This window comes from Macaca fascicularis, chromosome 13 (assembly GCF_037993035.2).
Source record: "Macaca fascicularis isolate 582-1 chromosome 13, T2T-MFA8v1.1".
NCBI classification, from domain to species: Eukaryota; Metazoa; Chordata; class Mammalia; order Primates; family Cercopithecidae; genus Macaca; species Macaca fascicularis.
In genome coordinates, this window is record NC_088387.1 from 4,208,833 (window position 1) to 4,227,862 (window position 19,030).

The 19,030-nt window shown below is 39.9% G+C and overlaps 1 protein-coding gene across 12 annotated transcripts in view; it reads right to left on the bottom strand.

Moving 5' to 3' along the window:
• Positions 1 to 19,030, bottom strand: part of AFF3 (ALF transcription elongation factor 3) — a 617,822-nt gene that overhangs the window by 173,419 nt on the left and 425,373 nt on the right. The window lies entirely within an intron of this gene.

Sequence of the window (19,030 nt, forward strand, 5' to 3'; positions counted from 1 at the left end):
AGTTCCAAAGCTAAGAATCTTCACATTCCAAATCTTTCCATTCCTGGAAGAGCTTTGGTATTTAGATGTTCATAGGATGCCTGCCTTTTTTTTTCTTTTTTGGCCAATCTTCAGGCTAAAGAGTCTGTGAAGCAGACTTTTTCCATCCTATGACCTCAGTTTTAGGATTTCTTTCTCGCAAAATTTAGTTATTTTAGTTGGCAGATTGCCAGAATTCATTCTTATTTTGTTTCTCCTTCTGGTACTTTCTCTCTTTACCCCCTTCTGTTTCTCTTCCTTCTTCACCTATCTTGTATTATTCTATGAACTGAGTTAAGAATTTAAAGTTCAGTTGGTGGACTGGACTACAGCCTACATGGTGCTTGGTAGGCTTGTTAGAATTAGCAAATGAAAATATAGGATGCCTAGTTAAATCTGAATTTCAGGTAAACAATAAACACACTTTTAGCATAACTACGTCCCAAATATTGCATGAGACATGTTTACACCACAAATTATTTTCAGGTATTGCATGGGACATACATATTGTAAAAAATTACTCCTGCTTATCTGAAATTCAAATTTAACTGGGCGTCTTATATTTTATCTGGCAATACTACTTTGGAGGTTCAAGGGAAGGGATTTAAAAAAAACAAAGGCATCCATTTACAATTCCTGGAAGAAGAGAAATTTCCACTCCTATCCTTTTGAACCCTTTTTGTCTAGATGTAATGTTCTCGATTGCATCATTTTAGTTTATTTTCGACCCAGTAAGTTGTACTAAAAGCTCCACAGAGCATGTCACATCCTGATATTAAAGAAGTCCACCCCAGGTTTCAGGTCTCACTATCACGCCAGACCAGAGCTTGCAAAATTGGTCCCCCAGGCAACAAGGGCCTCAGTGCAGTAACAGAACAATGCAAATACTCCAGTTTTAATTTTTTCCTTCAAAATTTGAACACCAAATTTAGTACTTTTAAAGGCACTGATATAGTTTTCTCTCCTCGATGCTCACTTTGGGGCAATTCAGCATGATTAGTAACAGTGATTATTAGAAAAACCAATAGAATTCACATGAATGTTGAAACACAATAAAATGATCACTTCTTGGGCGTTTGAAAGGGCAGATAAAAATACTGATATGCTTGTGACATTTAAAGATAAGATGTAGATCTTAATTACATTAATTATTAATTCAGGTGTATTTTTGAACATCTAAAGAAATCCAGGAGGGTGATACATAATTCCAAAATGCCGTTCTCTTATTTAGAGACACATTGATATTCAGTATTTTGGAAATATTTTGATGTTTAATAGCCGAAATGGAGGCCGTACTTTAAATTCTTAAACTGGACTTTAAATTCTTAGTTCAATTCACAGAATACTACAAGATAGGTGAAGAAGGAGGAGAAACAGAAGGGGGTCAAGGGAGAAAGTACCAGAAGGAGAAAGAAAATCATCACACAGAGGTGTGATTAAAAGTGTGGGCTCTAGGTGGGTTCAGACTCAGGCATTCTAGCACCTGTTTGTGACCCCAGCTACTCAGGAGGCTGAGCAGGGAGGATCACTGAAGCCCAGGAGGTCAAGGCCAGCCCAGGCAAGTAGGAAGATCTCTGTCTTTTTGTAAAAAAGTATGAGTTCAGGAGTCGAACTGGGTTCAAATCCTAGCTCTGTCACAAACTAGCTGTGTGAGCCTGGTCCAGTTTCCTAATCTCTCTGTGCACATATTCCTTATCTGAAAATGGGGGTAACCACCCCAGAGAGCCGTGAGAGTATGAGTCAAGCACTCAGAACAGTGCCAAGAACACAGTAAATGCTCAGTAAGTTTTGGGGGTGAAGATCACACGATGTAGCCCAAACTGTCAACAGAAAGGTAAAACTCACAAAATCAGAGAATGTCTCCACTTTGATAACACGGTCATGAGAGAAAAGATGTTTCTCTTGCAGTCAAATGCCTATTTTTAAAAAATTATAAATAGCAATATTTTATGTATTCACTCATTAAAAAGAAACTTCTCTTTATTTTCAGAGGATACAACTTCCAAGGTTGTGTGAAATCAGCATGCTACTACTGTTCCGACAAGTGAAGCTATATGGTTATAGTTCTATCCAACTCTTGGTTATTCTTGTCTCACCCTGCTTATTATTCTATTTACTCCTAGAAACTCCACAAGCAAATAAATGACACTCTTTCTCATCCCTACCCCCAAAAGTCAATTAATCGAACTCAATCGTCTAGCTTTAGTGTTAAGCAGATTTTCAAATGAAATAGTCCCAAATCACTGGGTTTCCAGCCATCTGGAAACCACTTTGAACTTCATTTGTTTATCCATGTTTTTAATGCAGCTCAGGTGTCTGTAGTCTCAGGCAGTGAGGAAAACAAGTGCTTCTGCCTCAAACACCTCCGGGGTAAAATCCTGGCTTGGCCACACTGCCTACCTGGGTGAGCTCTCTCTGCCTTGGTTTCTTTATCTATACAATGGGAGATTCTAATGTTGTCTCCTTTCTGAGTTGCTATAAAAATTCAAAGAGCTGATTCATCTATAGGGTGATCCTGTATTTCACTTTACACTTATTGCCCTTGCAGAATTGTTACACTATTACCTTTATTTTTATAAAGCATTTAATACAGAGCCCAGTACACAGTATTCAGTATTTGTTTTTTTCTTTCTTTTTTTGAGACAGAGTCTCACTCTCTTGTCCAGGTTGGAGTGCAGTGTTACGATCTTGGCTTACTGCAACCTTTGCCTCCTGGGTTCAAGGGATTATCATGCCTCAGCTTCTTCCCAAGTAGCTGGGATTACAGGCATGCACCACCATGCCCGACTAATTTTTGTATTTTTAGTACAGATGGGGTTTCACCATGTTGGTCAGGTTGGCCTCGAACCCCCGACCTCAAGTGATCAGCCTTCCAAAGTGTTGGTATTACAGGTGTGAGGCACCGCGCCTGGCCAGTATTCGGTATTTGTTACCTCTTAGTCATGATACACCAACACCTGTAGTATTCTAACTCAATCCTTGAAATCCCATGGAATCCTTATTTTTAAAGCAAGAATAGCCTTTTTTTGACATAAAACGGTGAGTGCCTGCCTGAGTGTGAAAGTTTGGTCACCTGCCCATTATCTCCACATTCCCTGTCCCTTTGGATATTTCAGTCATTGAAGAAGTTAAAAGTAGGGGTGGAATTCTCTGCGGTGGAACCTCGGAGGCAGAGGCTAACATATTTTACATGCTTTGGCAGGATCATGTGAACACAGCTTTACTGAAATACACTCTGCCAACAGCAGAAGGCCCTCTGAGGTGAGCAGGTGGGATGAGGCTTGGAAGCTGTCACTTGACTTCTGCCAGCTACTCGGAATGTCAGATGAATCCCAGACTGCAGCCCCTGCGGTTTCCAAGGCCCCCATCACTGCACAGAAATACCAGGCTCACTCAGCAACGGGAGGGAGCCAGGCTTCCTCCTGTCGCTCCTCCCCGGCCTCCTCACAGCCTCAAGCTGCAATTCTCCTGACAGTCGGGAGGGAGGGCAGATATTAAGGGCTTTTAGGGAAATACCAGCCCTTTCTTCAGAAATGGGGTTTCTTCCTTAACATCTCTCCCATTTCACGCGCCCTCTGTGCCAGGCCACGTGCGGTGTCTCCAAGCGGCTCTGGAGCAGGCGGACCCAGTCGGAATCTTGGCTCCACGGCTCATGACTGCAAACCCCTCCAGGAGCCAACTCACTTCTCTGAGACCTCGTTTTTCTCTTCTGTAATATGAGATGTAATCATGTAATAATACATCTCATTGGATTGTTATGAGGATTAAATGAGACAACATGTCCAGTAGATTGCCTGGTACAAAACAGGCATCTAAGGCATGGGAAGTATCTTTATGGTCCCAGGCTGCGTGAGAAGGGGTCAGCACTAGAGGCATGCAGGTGCAAAGAGAACCTGCGATCTAGGGGTGGAAGGTGGGCGGGCTTCAGTGTACAAATATGCAAGCTCGGCATTTAGGAGGTTTACATCTTAACTAGAATCCGAGGGAGAGTGAGAACAAATCCAACTGACGGTATTTCTGAAAGAAGATGCACAGTCAATGTATGTATTCCAACCATCCTTTGTGGTATCCTGCATTTCTTCATTTCTTCATACCGTACTTGCTTATTGAATAAGTACGATGCTCTCAATGCTAGAAACACTCCAACACAAGAGCATGAAGATTCATTAAAAATAACACTGGGAGGAAGCACAGGCAGTCTGTCAAAGCCAGGCAATATTTATTGATTGCTTGCTGCAGTCAATAAATATGGTAATACAAGCCACACTCTCCCACCGTCTGGGCGACTCCTCAGAAAAACGCTGGCAACTGTTAAAGCCGCGGTGAGTACGGAGTAGATGAAGTTCCTTAACTCATGTCTTTGTGGACTGAAGAGCTCATTGCAAAAGAGCCAAACTCGCTTCCAGAGACTGTGCCCCACCGTAATCACGACGGAAGTGAACCATTGTTTATGTGGTCTAACGGGAGTCACTGAAAACTTCCCTCCTCCCATGACATATACTCCAAAGGCCTACTTGCTGAACCCGTGAATGGGACCTAAAACACTCTGGGTTGTCACCTTTGGGTTAAAACTTTCCTAGGTCCTACTGGCATGCTCCTGGGTTCTCCAAGGGGAATGCTTCAGGGAGCCATACACGCTAGTCGCCTCTCGGCAGCGCGCCAGAGGGAGGGCCTGTGTAGGTAGACGCTCACTGGCCGAGCTCACTGGAGGACTGAAGAGATCATTTACAGAAAGGGACGAGGCCAGGGCTGGAAACACGGCAGGGCCCCCTGCACGCCATTTCCTTCTCCTTCCTCACTCCTTTGGCACAAAGCATCTCAGGAGCTGGTCAGTAACCTCTATTGTGTTTTGTGAACAGGGGCTGACAAAAGTGAATGTGTGCAATTGTGACTTGCATTTAAAAATACGAAGAACAGAAAATGTCAGAGTAACGGCAGGTGATGTCTGCAACACTTTGGCTTCAGTACACACATTCACATGTGTACTGAATATGGTATAAAATATATTTGGTATAAATATATTTTATTTATATGGTAAATAAAATTTGGTATAAATATATTTTATTTGGTATATTTTATTTTATTTATACCAAATATATTTTATACCATATTCAGTACACATGTGATATGGTATAAAATATATTTCTGACTGTGTAAGTTATAGTCAAAAAGTTTTGAGGTGGGTATATACCCCAAAAAATCAAGAACACGGGCTCAAAGAGGTAATGTAAACCCATGTTCCTAGCAGCCTTATTCACAATGGTCAAAAGGTGGAGCTAACCCAAGTGTTCATTGATGGATAAATGGATAAACGAAATGTGGTCTGTACATAGAATGGAATATTATTCAGCCTTAAAAAAGGAAGAAAATTCTGATACATGCTGCAACATGGGTGAACCCTGAGGATATTACAGTATGGAAAATAAGCCAGACACCCAAGGACAAATACTGTATGATTCCACTTATATGAAGTCCCCAGAGTAGTTAAATTTGAAGAGACAGCAATGGTGATTACCAGAAATGGGGAGGAGCAGGGAACGAGGAGTTACTGTTTAATGGGTACAGAGTTTCAGTTTGGGAAGATAAAAACAGAGTTCTAAGGAGAGGGTGGTGATGGCCGCTCAACATGTAAATGTATTAACATTTGATGCCACTGAACTGCATACCAGAAAATCACTAAGATGGTAAATTTTATGTTATGTATATTTTGCCACCAGAGTTAATTTTTTTGTTTGTTTGTTTGAGACAGGCTGCAGTGCAGTGGCACAATCTCAGCTCACTGCAACCTCTGACTCACTGGTTCAAGCGATTCTCCTGCCTCAGCCTCCCTGAGTAGCTGGGATTACAGGCACATGCCACCATGCTCAGCTAATTTTTGTATATTTAGTAGAGACGGGGTTTCACCCTGTTGGCCAGGTTGGTCTCAATCTCCTGACCTCATGATCCACCTGCCTCGGCCTACCAAAGTGCTGGGATTACAGACAATTAAAATTTTTAAAAATTAAATTAAAAATATTTGAGGAATCTTGGCCTAGATAACCCCGAGTAAAGGTACATTTGGAAGAAGCCTGGGTGTAGAAGACAAAGGGTGGGCCCCTGAGCAATCAAACAGGAGACAGGGGGATGTAGACTCCCTAATTTTTTTTTTGACAGTCTTGGTCTGCTGCTCTGGCTAGAGTGCAATGGTGTGATCTCAGCTCACTGCAGCCTCCGCCTCCCAGGTTCAAGCGATTCTCCTGCGTCAGCCTCCTGAGTAGCTGGGATAACAGGTGCCCGCCACCATGCCCAGTTAATTTTTGTATTTTTAGTAGAGATGGAGTTTCACCATGTTGGCCAGGCTGGTCTTGAACTCCTGACCTCAGGTGATCTGCCTGGGATTGCAGGTGTGAGCCACCATGCCCAGCCAGACTCCCTAATTTTAAAAACTCTCTTTTCTGACCTCGGGGACCCCGGACCTTCCAATGTGGTGCCAGAACACAGAAGATGGGGTTTGCAGTCTTGTTCTATGATGGGATCATTTCCAATAGACAGTCCTGTGTTTTACTGTTTTATTCTGAGAGCAAAACAAATACAACAGCAAAGCCTAATCGCCCTCTCAGGTGAAACTGACCTTTCCTCCTCACCTCTTCTCCTTCAGTAACTCTCCCCAGCCCAAAGCTGACTCTTTGGTAGGCGAAGCCTGGTCAAAGTCTTCCTTCCTTACTCATTGATAAGCCACGCCCCTTTGCAGGCCTTCAGTCTAATTTGTGATTCTAATTAATGAGGGGTCTGAGGAACTTGAAGAGGCCCTTCCTATTTCATTTTTTATTCTTGGTATCTAATAGTTGGAGAAACAGGATCTGGCCAGCTTTCTCTAGACAAAGGCTGTATGCTAGGTTTTTCATTTTCTTAGCCGAAACGATTACGGCAAATCATTTAAACAGATACAAAAAGGAGTTCTCTGTGGACAGGCACCTCATAGACGAAAAGATCAGCCACAGTTCATCATTTTAGACACGTATTGCTGGAGCCAAAATAAGTATCAGGAAGGTTTCAAGTTTCTCCAGAAAAAAAAAAAAAAAAACTTTTCGTCACAATTCTCAAATCGACCTTAATCTCTCAACTTCCAGACACTATTCTATGATCAGTTTGTGTCACGTTATTGTTAAATGCACTTGCATAAATGATAGATTTCTTGATATGTTTAGCACACAATTGTTCCTCTGTATTTCTTCCCTCCATATTTAATGTTTTCTAAGATAGTGCTACAATGAGCTAATGAAACATTTTAAATGAATACTATATCAATGCAGGGACACTGACATGAACATGTTGCACTTTGCATGATGACTCCGTTGCACATTATGTACCTGGAAAGAGCCTTTGGTATCATCCAGACCGGCTCCACCAATCTGTGGTGCTCACGTCTTCCAACACATTTTGAAATAGAAGTCGGTGGTGGAGGTGAATTCTTCAGCCTCCTGCAGGACCTGCATCCTTCACTCTGGGGAGAGGTAAAGCTACACGCTTCTTGCTGATGTTCCTACTCTCGGAGAAGGTCCTGTCTTTGGAGAAGAGCTCACTCTGGCTGGCATCTCTGGAGTAGACCACTCAGTCTCTCTTCTCCTCAGCCCCTAGCTTCACGAGATCTTTTAAAACTTTCTATTAATTTTTGTTTTTACCACCCTTAACATCTTCTTAGTTTTCCACTTTTTACTTTTAAAAAAGAAGAGAAAAATTCTAGTAAAGCTCTGATCAGTACCAACGGCAGACATGAAGCTGTTTTATAGCTTTTATAAGTTATGAATATTGTTATAACAGGAGGAACAATGACTTATTTAGTGCCTATTAGGAAACAGGTACTTTCCATATATTAATTCCAACTAATATATTAATTTTTGAAGAAGGAACATTTCATGGGTCTGAGCTTATAATAGTTATAGGACTTATAATGCAGTCTGAGCTTATAATAGTTTCCAGGTCTTTTACTGTACAATGGTACACACCTGGCTGGATCATTTTCCTTCTGCCTCATTTAAACACTCTGTGTTTAATCCTGTTTCTGATTTATGTAGGTCATTTCAAATCTTTTTTTTTTTTTTTTTTGAGATGGAGTCTCGCTCTGTTACCCAGGCTGGAGTGCAGTGGTGCGGTCTTGGCTCACTGCAACCTCTGCCTCCTGGGTTCATGCCATTCTTCTGCCTCAGCCTCCAAAGTAGCTGGGACTACAAGTGCCCGCCACCATGCCCGGCTAATTTTTTTGTATTTTTAGTAGAGATGGGGTTTCACCATGTTAGCCAGGATGGTCTGATCTCCTGACCTCGTGATCCGCCCGCCTTGGCCTCCCAAAGTGCTGGGATTACAGGCGTAAACCACTGTGCCGGGCCTCAAATCTTCATTTTTTTTCTTTAAGGCTACAGTTACTTTGTACAACTGAGGGTTATCTACAAAGGTAGAATGGTATGTTCTTGGGATCTGTCTAAAAGCCTGTGTAACTGACCCTTGACTTGAGAGTGGATTTTCAGTGGTGGTCAATGGGGATTGAGCATGCACAGTGATCCTGCCAAATTGTGGCCTTCACAGAATCTTGGAAATCTTCATTTGCTCATTATTCCTAGAATTTTTTCTAGTACAGTCAACAGTCTAGCAGGATGTTGACCTGCTGCTTTTCAGGCATTATTTCAATTACTTGGTCTTCTTGGGATGGTTGTCGTCTCTAGAGAAACAATATAAGAGCTCTGGGATAGTAGCAGAATGGGACAGTGGTTAAGAGCTTGGCTTCTAGGACCTGAATCTTGGGTTCAACTCTCGGCTTTGCCACTTTAAGCTAATAAATGCAGGGACATTAATTCGCCTCTTTCTGCTGGTTAAAAGGGAGTATTTCTGGATTGTTGTAAGGGTTAGAGGGGATAAAACATGTCAAGTGCCAAGAGTTGTACCTTGTTAAGGTAAGTGTTCAAAACAGGTTAATTATTATCAGGTAAAAAAGCTGTCACATAAATGTTTTTATCATATATATATAAAAATACATAGACTGGGTGTGGTAGCTCACATCTGTAATCGCAGCACTTTGGGAGGCCAAGGTGGGCGGATCACTGGATCAGGAGTTCGAGACCAGCCTGGCCAACATGGTGAAATCCCATCTGTACTTAAAATACAAAAATTATCTGGGCATTGTGGTGCTTGCCTGTAATCCCAGCTACTTGGGGGCGCTGAGGCAGGAGAATCTTTTGAACCCAGGAGGCGGAGGCTGTAGTGAGCTGAGATCACGCCATTGTACTCCAGCCTGGGTAACAGAGTCAGACTCCGTCTCAAAAACAAACAAACAAACAACAACAACAAATATCTATATCTATATCTATATTTATATCCCATCATGGCAACTCCCAATCAATCCCCAGCCTCTCAGAGCAACCCCGGTTCAAAATTCTATCTCTGTAGATTAGTTTTGCCTGCTTTCTTGAACTTCATATAAAGCAAATTTTACAGTATACACTCTTGTGTGTCTGGCTTCTTTCATTTAACATAAGCTTCTGTGACTGATCCATGCTATAGTGTAAGCAGTTTGTTGCTATTTGATTAGAAGTATTCTGTTGTATGAATATACCACAACTGTTTATTCACCAGTTGATGGACACTGGGGTTCAGTTTTGCACTGTTACGAATCAATTAGCTATGAATATTCTTGCACGCATCTTTTTAATGAATATGTTTTTCATTTTTCCTGTATTAATGCCTACAAATGCAATGGCTAGGTCATGCAATAAATGTGTGTTTATTTATAAGAAACAAACAGTTTTCAAAAATTGTTATGCCATTTTACACTCCTACTAGCAATGCATGAAAGTTTACATTGTTCCATATGCTTACCATGATTTAGTGGTATTGGTCTTTTTAATTTGAGCCATTCTAGTGGGTGTATAGTAGTATCTCATTGTGGCTTTCATTTGTATTTCCCTAAAATAAATGTTATTAGTGAAAAGCACCTTTTCATCTGCTTATTGGCTAATTTGTGTATCTTCTTTTTTCTGTTCAAAGCTTTTGTCCATTTAAGAAATTTATCATTTTGTCATTGAATTGTTAGAGTATCTTATATATTCTAGATACAAATTATTTGTCAGATACTTGTATTGCAAATATATTCTCCCGGTTTGTAGCTTGACTTTTCATTTTGATGAGCAGTTATCTTTAAATTTTTTTTTTTTTTTTTTTTTTTTTTGAGACGGAGTCTGGCTCTGTCGCCCGGGCTGGAGTGCAGTGGCCGGATCTCAGCTCACTGCAAGCTCCGCCTCCCGGGTTCACGCCATTCTCCTGCCTCAGCCTCCCGAGTAGCTGGGACTACAGGCGCCCGCCACCTCGCGCGGCTAGTTTTTTTGTATTTTTTAGTAGAGACGGGGTTTCACCGTGTTCGCCAGGATGGTCTCGATCTCCTGACCTAGTGATCCGCCCGTCTCGGCCTCCCAAAGTGCTGGGATTACAGGCTTGAGCCACCGCGCCCGGCCTATCTTTAAATTTTGATGAAGTCTAATTCATTAGAATTTTCTTTCATGTTGTGTGATTTTGTGACCTCCGTAAGACATCTTTGTTTCTAGTTGTAAAGATACTATCTTCCGTTTTCCTCTAGAAACTTTGTTGTTTTAGCATTTATATTGAGATCTATGCTCCATCTCAATGGTATGTGGTATGAGATTCATTTTTCCCCTGAGAAGTTGCTCTGGTATCATCCGTTGAAAAGACCCAGCTTTCCCCACTGGACTGCTTCGGTGCCTTTAAGGAAAATCAGTTGAGCATATCTGTGTGGATCCATTTCTAGACTATTTTTTCTATTGATTTGTCTGCCCTTATATCAGTGCCACACTGTCTTAAATTACTTCAGTTTTACAATAAGTCTTGAAGTCAGGTACTGTAAGGCCTCCAACTTTGTTGTTTTTTCAAGACTATTTTGGCTACCTCTTTTGATTTTCTATAAAGATTTTAGAATCTGTAAAACCATTTTCTACAGAAATGTCCTGCAGGCCTTTGGATCAAGATTGTGTTGAATCCATAGATCAGAATGAGAAAAATCGAGATGTCAGCACTATCAAGTTTTCCAATTCACGAACATCTCTCCATTTAGTTAGGTTTTAAATTTCTCTCATAAATGTTTTGTAACTTTCATTATACAGGTCTTACACATGTCTTTGGCTACACTTATTCAGTTTTCATGTTTTTTTATGTCAGTTTAAATGGAATTGCTTTTTAAATCTCATTTTCCAATTGTTTATAAATGGAAACACAATAGATTTTTGGATATTGACCTTTTTAAGTTTACTTACTGATTCTAGCAGTTGTTTAGTAGTAGTCCTTAGATTCTTAGGACTTTGTCCATAAACAATAATTATTTTCAGGCTTTATGTCTACTACTTCCTTTCCTTGCCTTACTGCACTGACCAAAACCTCCAGGACAATGTTGAATAGAGGTGATAAGGGTAGATATCATTGTGGTATTCCTGATCTTAGGAGGAAGTGGTTGGAAATTTGCTATTGAATATGATGTTAGCAGTAAGTTTTTCAGGTTTTTTTTTTTTCAGATGGCCATCATTAGATTAAATAAATTTCCTTCTAGTCCTAGTTGGCTGAGAGTGGCTTTTTTTTTCTTTTTAAATCATGAATGGGTGTTCCATTTTGCCAAAAGCTTTTTCTGAATCTATTTAGAGGATCATGTGGTTTTTCTCCCTTATTCTCTTTGTATAGTGGGATACATTAAGTGATTTTCTAATGGTAAACCAACCATGCATCCCTGTGATAAATCCTGCTTAGTCGTAGTGAATGACATTATTTTCATGTATCACTGAATCAGATATGCTAATATGTTGTGAAGAATTTTTGCATCAGTGTTTGTGTAAACATTGATGGGATATTGTGTGACATTTTTCTTTTCTTATAAAGTTTACGTCAGGTTTTGGTATCAGGGTTGTACTGGCCTTATACAATAAATTGGGTAGTGTTCCTTCTCCCTTTATCTTCTGAAAGTTTGTATAAGAGCGTTAGTTCATTTCTTGGTGTTCATTGATATAAATATGTCTTAAGGTTTTCATAGAATTTACTAGTGACCTTTTGAGTATTATAAAACATCCTTTTTTGCCTCTTATACTCTTTGTCTTGAAGTCTATGTGGTAGCACTAATACAGTCACATCAGCTTTCTTATGCTTATTATTTACACAGTTTATCTTTTCTGTCTTCTGGCTTCAACCAACCCGTGTTTTATTTAAAGTATGTATCATGTAGATAGCCAGCAGTCTTAATTTTGTAGCTGGTCTGACAATCTTTTCCTTTTAATTGGAGTTTTCAGTCCATGCTATAGTTTGGGTAGGGTTTGTCTGTATCCATCAAATCTCATGTTGGAATTTGATCCCCAGTGTGGTGGTATTGGAAGCTGGGGCCTGGAGAGTAGTGTTTGGGTCACGGGTGTGGATGCCTCAAAAATAGATTAATGTCCTCCCTGAAGCTGAGTTCTCACTCTTGAGATAATAAATTAGCTCTAGAGGGGATGGAAGAGTTCCTGGAAGAGTACGTTGTTGCAAAGCCAGACCATCTCTTAGGTTTCTCTGTTTGCACCTGCCCACTGCCCCTTTGCCCTTCTCTACCATGTTTTGATGCAGCACAAAAGCCGTCACCAGAAGCCAAGCAGATGCTGGTGCCCTGCTTCCCATACAGCCTGTAGAACTGTGAGCTAAGGATGCCTCTTTTCTTCACAAACCACCCAGGCTCAGGTATTCTGTAACAGCAACACTAAACGGACTATGACAGTCCATTTGTATTTAATGCAGTTACTAACATGACTGGGTTCAGGTTTACTATTTTTCAATCTCTTTTCTATTGATACCTTCTGTTTTTCATTTCTGGTTTTTTTCCTGCCATCTTTTATGTTAATCCATTTTTTAGTATTTTATTTTAATTCCTGCAATGACTTCTTAGCTCTGCTGCTTTTGGATATTTGTTTTTAGTGGTTTCTCTGGGTATTATACCACGCATCTTTATCTTATTCCCAGTCTACTTAGATTTAATATCATATCACTTCACATAAAATTAAAAACCTTGCAGATGTGTAAAATTCCACTTGCTTTCCCTTACTGTTTGTGCTATTTTGTTATATATTTTACATCTGCATACATCACAAATCTCACAAAATAATATTTTGATTCTTCGGTTAATTTAAAAAAGATTTACCCATATATTTATTATTTCCTATAAATATTTTCTTCTCTTAGGTTTGAGCTTCCATCTCATATTATTACCCTTTGGTCTGACAAATTTTCTTTGTCAATTTACTGTAATGTAGGCCTACTGGAAATGAATTCTCTCATATTTTGTACATCCCAACATGTCTTTATTTTACTGTCAATTCTGAAGGATATTTTTGCTTATTTAGAATTCTGGGCCGGGTACAGTGGCTCATGCCTGTAACCCCAGCACTTTGGGAGGCCAAGGTGGGCGGATCATGAGATCAGGAGATTGAAATCATCCTGGCCAACATGGTGAAACCCTGTCTCTACTAAAAATATAAAAATTAGCTGGGTGTGGTGGCGGGCACCTGTAGTCCCAGCTACTCAGGAGGCTGAGGCAGGACAATTGCTTGAGCCCGGGAGGGCGAGGTTGCAGTAAGCTGAGAGAGCACCACTGCACTCCAGCCTGGGGACAGAGTGAGACTCTGTCTCACAAAAGAAAAAAAAAAAAGGAGAGAAAAAAAAGAATTCTGGCTTGACAATTCTTCCTTTTTCTCTTTTTGTCTTTCAGCATCTTAAAGATGCCACTGTGCTGTATTACAGCCTCCATATTTGTGATGAGAATTCTTCAGTTAATTGTATCTGTGTTCCCCTGTGTATAAGACTGTTTTTCTCTGACTGTCTTAAAGATTTTCTTTTTCTATTTAGTTTTCCATAATGTTCCACGGTGTAGTTTTATTTGTTTATCTTGCTTGCAGCTTGCTGAGCTTCTTGAATCTATAAAGTAATGTTTTCATCCAGTTTGGGAAGTTTTCAGCTATTATTCCTTCAGATATTTTTTGGGGTCTATTTTGTCTCTCCTCTCCTCCTGGCACCACAATGCATGTATATCAGACTACTTGATATTATCTTATAATTCACTGAGGTTTGATTGTTTTTTAATCTTTATTCTGATTTTCACATTGAACAATTCTTATTGATATAAGTTTAAGTTTTGTCTCTTCTACGCTTCATTTATTCCAAATGTTACATTTTTCAGTTCCAGAGTTTTCATTTGGTTATTCTTAGATTGGTTTCCATTACCCTGCTGAGATTCTCCTTCTTTTCAGTCATGATGACTATGTTTTCCTTTACATCCTTGGACATATTATAGTAGTTGCTTTATAATTCTTGTCTGAAAATTCTAACATCTAGGTCATCTCAGGGTCTATTACAGTGGCTATTTTTTCTCTTGATTATGGGTCACATTTTCCTTCTCATATGTCTTTTAAGTTTTGGTTAATGAACACTGTAAATTTTGTTTTAGAGATTCTAAACTCTCTTTTCTTCTTTTAAACAGTGTTGATTGTTTTTTATTCTATCAGGCAATAAAACCTTTAGCTGATTAGCTTGAGCTTTTAGATATTTAGTGTTATACTTTGTTAGGAAGGATCTGTTTTGGTTTTGCCCTTAATGTTAGGGTGACTCCTTTACTCTGAAAGCACATTCCCCTTCTGGGGTTTCAATAGAAAATCTGAGGCATTTGCCAAGCCCCTCTAACTTGGGTAGGATTCAGATTCTGAACTTTGTAGGCAGTAGCTGTAGGCAGTAGGCAGCAGCTGAAATCTCTGCTCAGCATTTTTGGCTTTCTAGTAATTGTTTTCCACTAGGCTCACTGGCATATTCCCCACACATATGCAGTTTAGAGGTTATTCAAGGATTGATGGAAATTTATATACAGAAGGGAGGGCTCTTTTCTTTCTGTGACTTACTCAATTCCCAGCCACTCTGGCAGCCCTGAACTCTATCCCCTGACACCTCAAGCCATTACAGTTCTGGCTTTCTCCTTGAGTTCTAGTTGTTCTTTGTGGACTGGGGCATGCCCTCATGGGAGAAGCTATATAAACGTAGTTCTCACTCAGTCCAGTGACCCTCTTTCAAGGATCAAATTTCCTACATTCTCTGCCTTCTTTTAGTTAGACTACAAATAGTTATTTTTAACAAAAGTATTTTGTCCAGAGTTTATAACAGCTATCTGCCGGACAGTTAGTCCAAGATAAGTTCTTCCATCATTAATATAACTAGAAATCTGTCACAGACATTTTAATTTGTGCTTTCGTGTGTGTGTACATGTTAAGATTAAATCACTTCTTTCATCATCCTGAATGCTCATAGGATCACTAAATAATACATATTGATGGGTTACTCAGGTATTATCCAGACTGTGTTGTACTGCCAGGCATTGACCATCTGAAGCCAATCATGATAGATCTCCTGTTTTTAAAGGAGGCCATGAAGAAAGATGCTTCGTTAGGAAATAAGCTCTTCTGTTCGGAGACTCCCAACCTTGGATTACAATTTAAGCCCATTTAATGGCTTTAGTGACTCAGGGTCATAGAGTTATACAGACAGAGGGATGTACAGGCACCTTTGCTGAAGCCACACCAGTTCCACAACACCACGAATGTGAAAGATGCATCTTTCCTAGTGCCCCATGCTTGCTAGCCCCATTTTCTTTGCTCTGCTCCACTCCTTCAGCTGCCATGGAGCCCATCATGTTTCATGTTTTACTTAGGCTGTCTCCTCTTTTCCCATTTTCATAAATCTGTATACCCCTGGTTCTGTTTACCTGACTCCTGAATCATTCTGATTACTCTGCCCCTTAATGGTATGGGCCAAACTATTTCTTCCCAAAATTCATATGTTGAAACCCTAACTTCCAGTGTCTCAGAATGTGACTTTATTTAGAGACAGGGTCTTTACAGAGGTAATGAAGTTAAAATGAGGTCATTAGGGTGGGCCCTAATCCAATATGAATGCTGACCTTATACAAACAGACACAGAGATAGACGTGCACAGAGAGACTGCGTGAGGACATGTCGGGAGGAGATGGTCAAATACAAGCAAAGAGAGGCCTGGGACAACTCCTCTCTTTACATCTCCCAGAAGCAACCAACCCTGCTGACACCCTGACTGGGACTTCCAGCCTCCAGAACCATGAGAAAATAAATTTCTGTTACTCTTGCCACCTACTTGCTGGTACTTTGTTCTGGCAGCCCTACCAAACTAACATGCTTCCCACTTAACAAATCCTCTGCTCCCAATTTTCCTACTTATTGTGACTCATGGTCTTAGTTTGTCTCTTGAGACCCACACCCACCTTAGTATGGAAAATGGGTAAAAATCAGAAGGTTTATGCTCTAACTCCTCACTTACGTGGAATGACGCTTTTTTCTTTTCTTTTTTTTTTTTTTGAGATGGAGTCTTACTCTGTTGCCTAGGCTGGTGTGCAGTGGTACAATCTTAGCTCACTGCAACCTCTGCCTCCCAGGTTCAAGTGATTTTCCTGCCTCAGCCTCCCCAGTAGCTGGGATTGCAGGCACGTGCCACCACACTCAGCTAATTTTTGTATTTTTAGTAGAGATGGGGTTTTGCCATGTTGGCCAGGCTGTTTCAAACTTCTGACTTCAGGTGATCCACCCGCCCCGGCCTCCAAAGTGCTGGGATTATGGGTGTGAGACACCGCACCTGGCCTGGAGTGACCTTTCTGATCCTCAGATTCCTTATCCATAATATGCGGATATTATCTCTATCCTACCTACCTAAAGAAGCTCAGATAGATGCTGCACATAAGAATGTAAAATGCTACACAAATCGAAGGCATTCTGAATCTCACTCTTTATCCGTAACATACTGCACCTCATACCAATTATAACAGAACTTCTGTTAGAGGTCTCTTGAGTGGTTTCAAGTTCAGAATTCTCCACTTTTAGGAGAGATGCTTGCAACCTGTTATTTCTAGTTTAAGAGGCAGGTGCCTAAGAAACTGCTTTGCTCAAAGAGGCAGGAATATGGGGTGATGCTTCAAGCTCCCATTGTTTTTATATTTCCAGAGGGTTTAAAAGTAATTCCTCAGACAACTTATATATATATATATATATAATATATATATAATATTTTTATATATAATATATATAATATATATATAATATATATATTATATATATATATAAAATAATATATATATATATATTTTTTTTTGAGATGGAGTCTCCCTCTGTTGCCCAGGCTGGAGTGCAGTGGCGTGATCTCTGCTCACTGCAACCTCCACCTCCCGGGTTCAAGTGATTCTCCTGCCTCAGCCTCCTGAGTAGCTGAGATTACAGGTGTGTGCCACCACACCCAGCTAATATATATATATATATTTTTTGTATTTTTAGTGGAGACAGGGTTTCAGCATGTTGGCCAGGCTGGTTTTGATCTCCTGACCTCGTGATCTGCCTGCTTTGGCCTCTCAAAAGGCTGGGATTACAGGCGTGAGCCACTATGCCTGGCCAATATACCTACTTTTATAAATATGGTAAGAAATAAGGTACAGAGTAAAGCAAACCAATGCTTTTAGGGAATACACTTTTTATTTTTTTATTTATTATTTTTGAGACAGAGTCTTACTCCGTCACTCAGGCTGGAGTGCAGTGGCATGATCTTGGGTTTAAGCCATTCTTGTGTCTCAGCCTCCCGAGTAGCTGGGATTACAGGTATGTGCCACCACGCCTGGCTAATTTTTTATTTTTAGTAGAGACGAGGTTTTGCCATGTTGGCCAGGCTGGTCTCAAACTCCTGGTCTGAAGTGATCCACCTGCCTCGGCCTCCCAAAGTGTTGGGATTACAGGTGTGAGCCATTGAGACTGGCTGGGAATGGACTGTTTAGAAATACGTGAGGGAAGGAGAACTTTAAAAGCACTTCCAACTGTCCTAACCAAAAGGGTGCCTACTGAATGTGATTTTAAAATACGTAAAATTAAACGTAGGATGCTAGTCACTTTCCAACATACTTTTTACGTTCTTTATCAGTCTTTAAAATAATTTCATTATTGAGAATTTGAAAAAAAATGTTTCTACAATTAAAACTTTTATAAAATAATTTATTAAAAAATACAACTTCCCCCAAATAGCTTACATTCTGGTCGCATGAATTTTTATGCAGTTTCTAATGTTACTCAAAAGAACTGAATTTCCAATGATTCTACCCTTTTCAGTTCTCTAGAATGCCTCCAGATGGCATTAAAAGCCTTTCCCATTATATTTTACAACACACAAAAATTAAAAATTAGTAATATTTTAACCATTTAAGACCAGTCACATTCATTATATCATCTGAAAGCAGGACAATGGAACTATTTAGAACTTTTAGGGAAGTATCTTACGAAAGACAAACATATATTCATATCTCTTATGAAATATACATCTCTCCTATTTAAGCCAAAGGATCTTTCTAGACCAAGAAGCAGATTTTGGGCAAAATAAGACACTCAATATTTTACTGCAAACTGATTTCCAATCAATAGCACTTAAAAAATGCTTCGTAATAAGAACACTGATCCCCATACAGATAAATTTACAAAGCCTGTCTTATAATAAGAAAACACACGCCACTGCTCATAAGTGATAAAAATAAAGATTTTTAAGGAGCAAACCTGTTACTGACTCTTACGGAGCTAAAATAAAGTCACGTGTTAGCTCATGAATTTTTTAATTTAAATGTTGGTATATCAATTTGGCATCAAATTAATCAGTAAAAATACATTTGGATTCCTTGAATATTGAGAAGAAACAGACAAAACACAGAGTGAGGAGCACATGTTTTATAAGGGCCTTTTCTTATGTTTTTAAAACTGCTTTTGTTAATTCAAAAAAATAAACTCTGGAGATTCCATAGATACCGATCATTGTACTTTTCACATAATTCCAAGGTGAGGTTGCAGATGGCAAGCTTCTGAAACGACCCTGTTACTGCACAGCGGTGTGGGACAGTACACCTCCCAGTTTAAGTGTGAAAAGTTCTGTA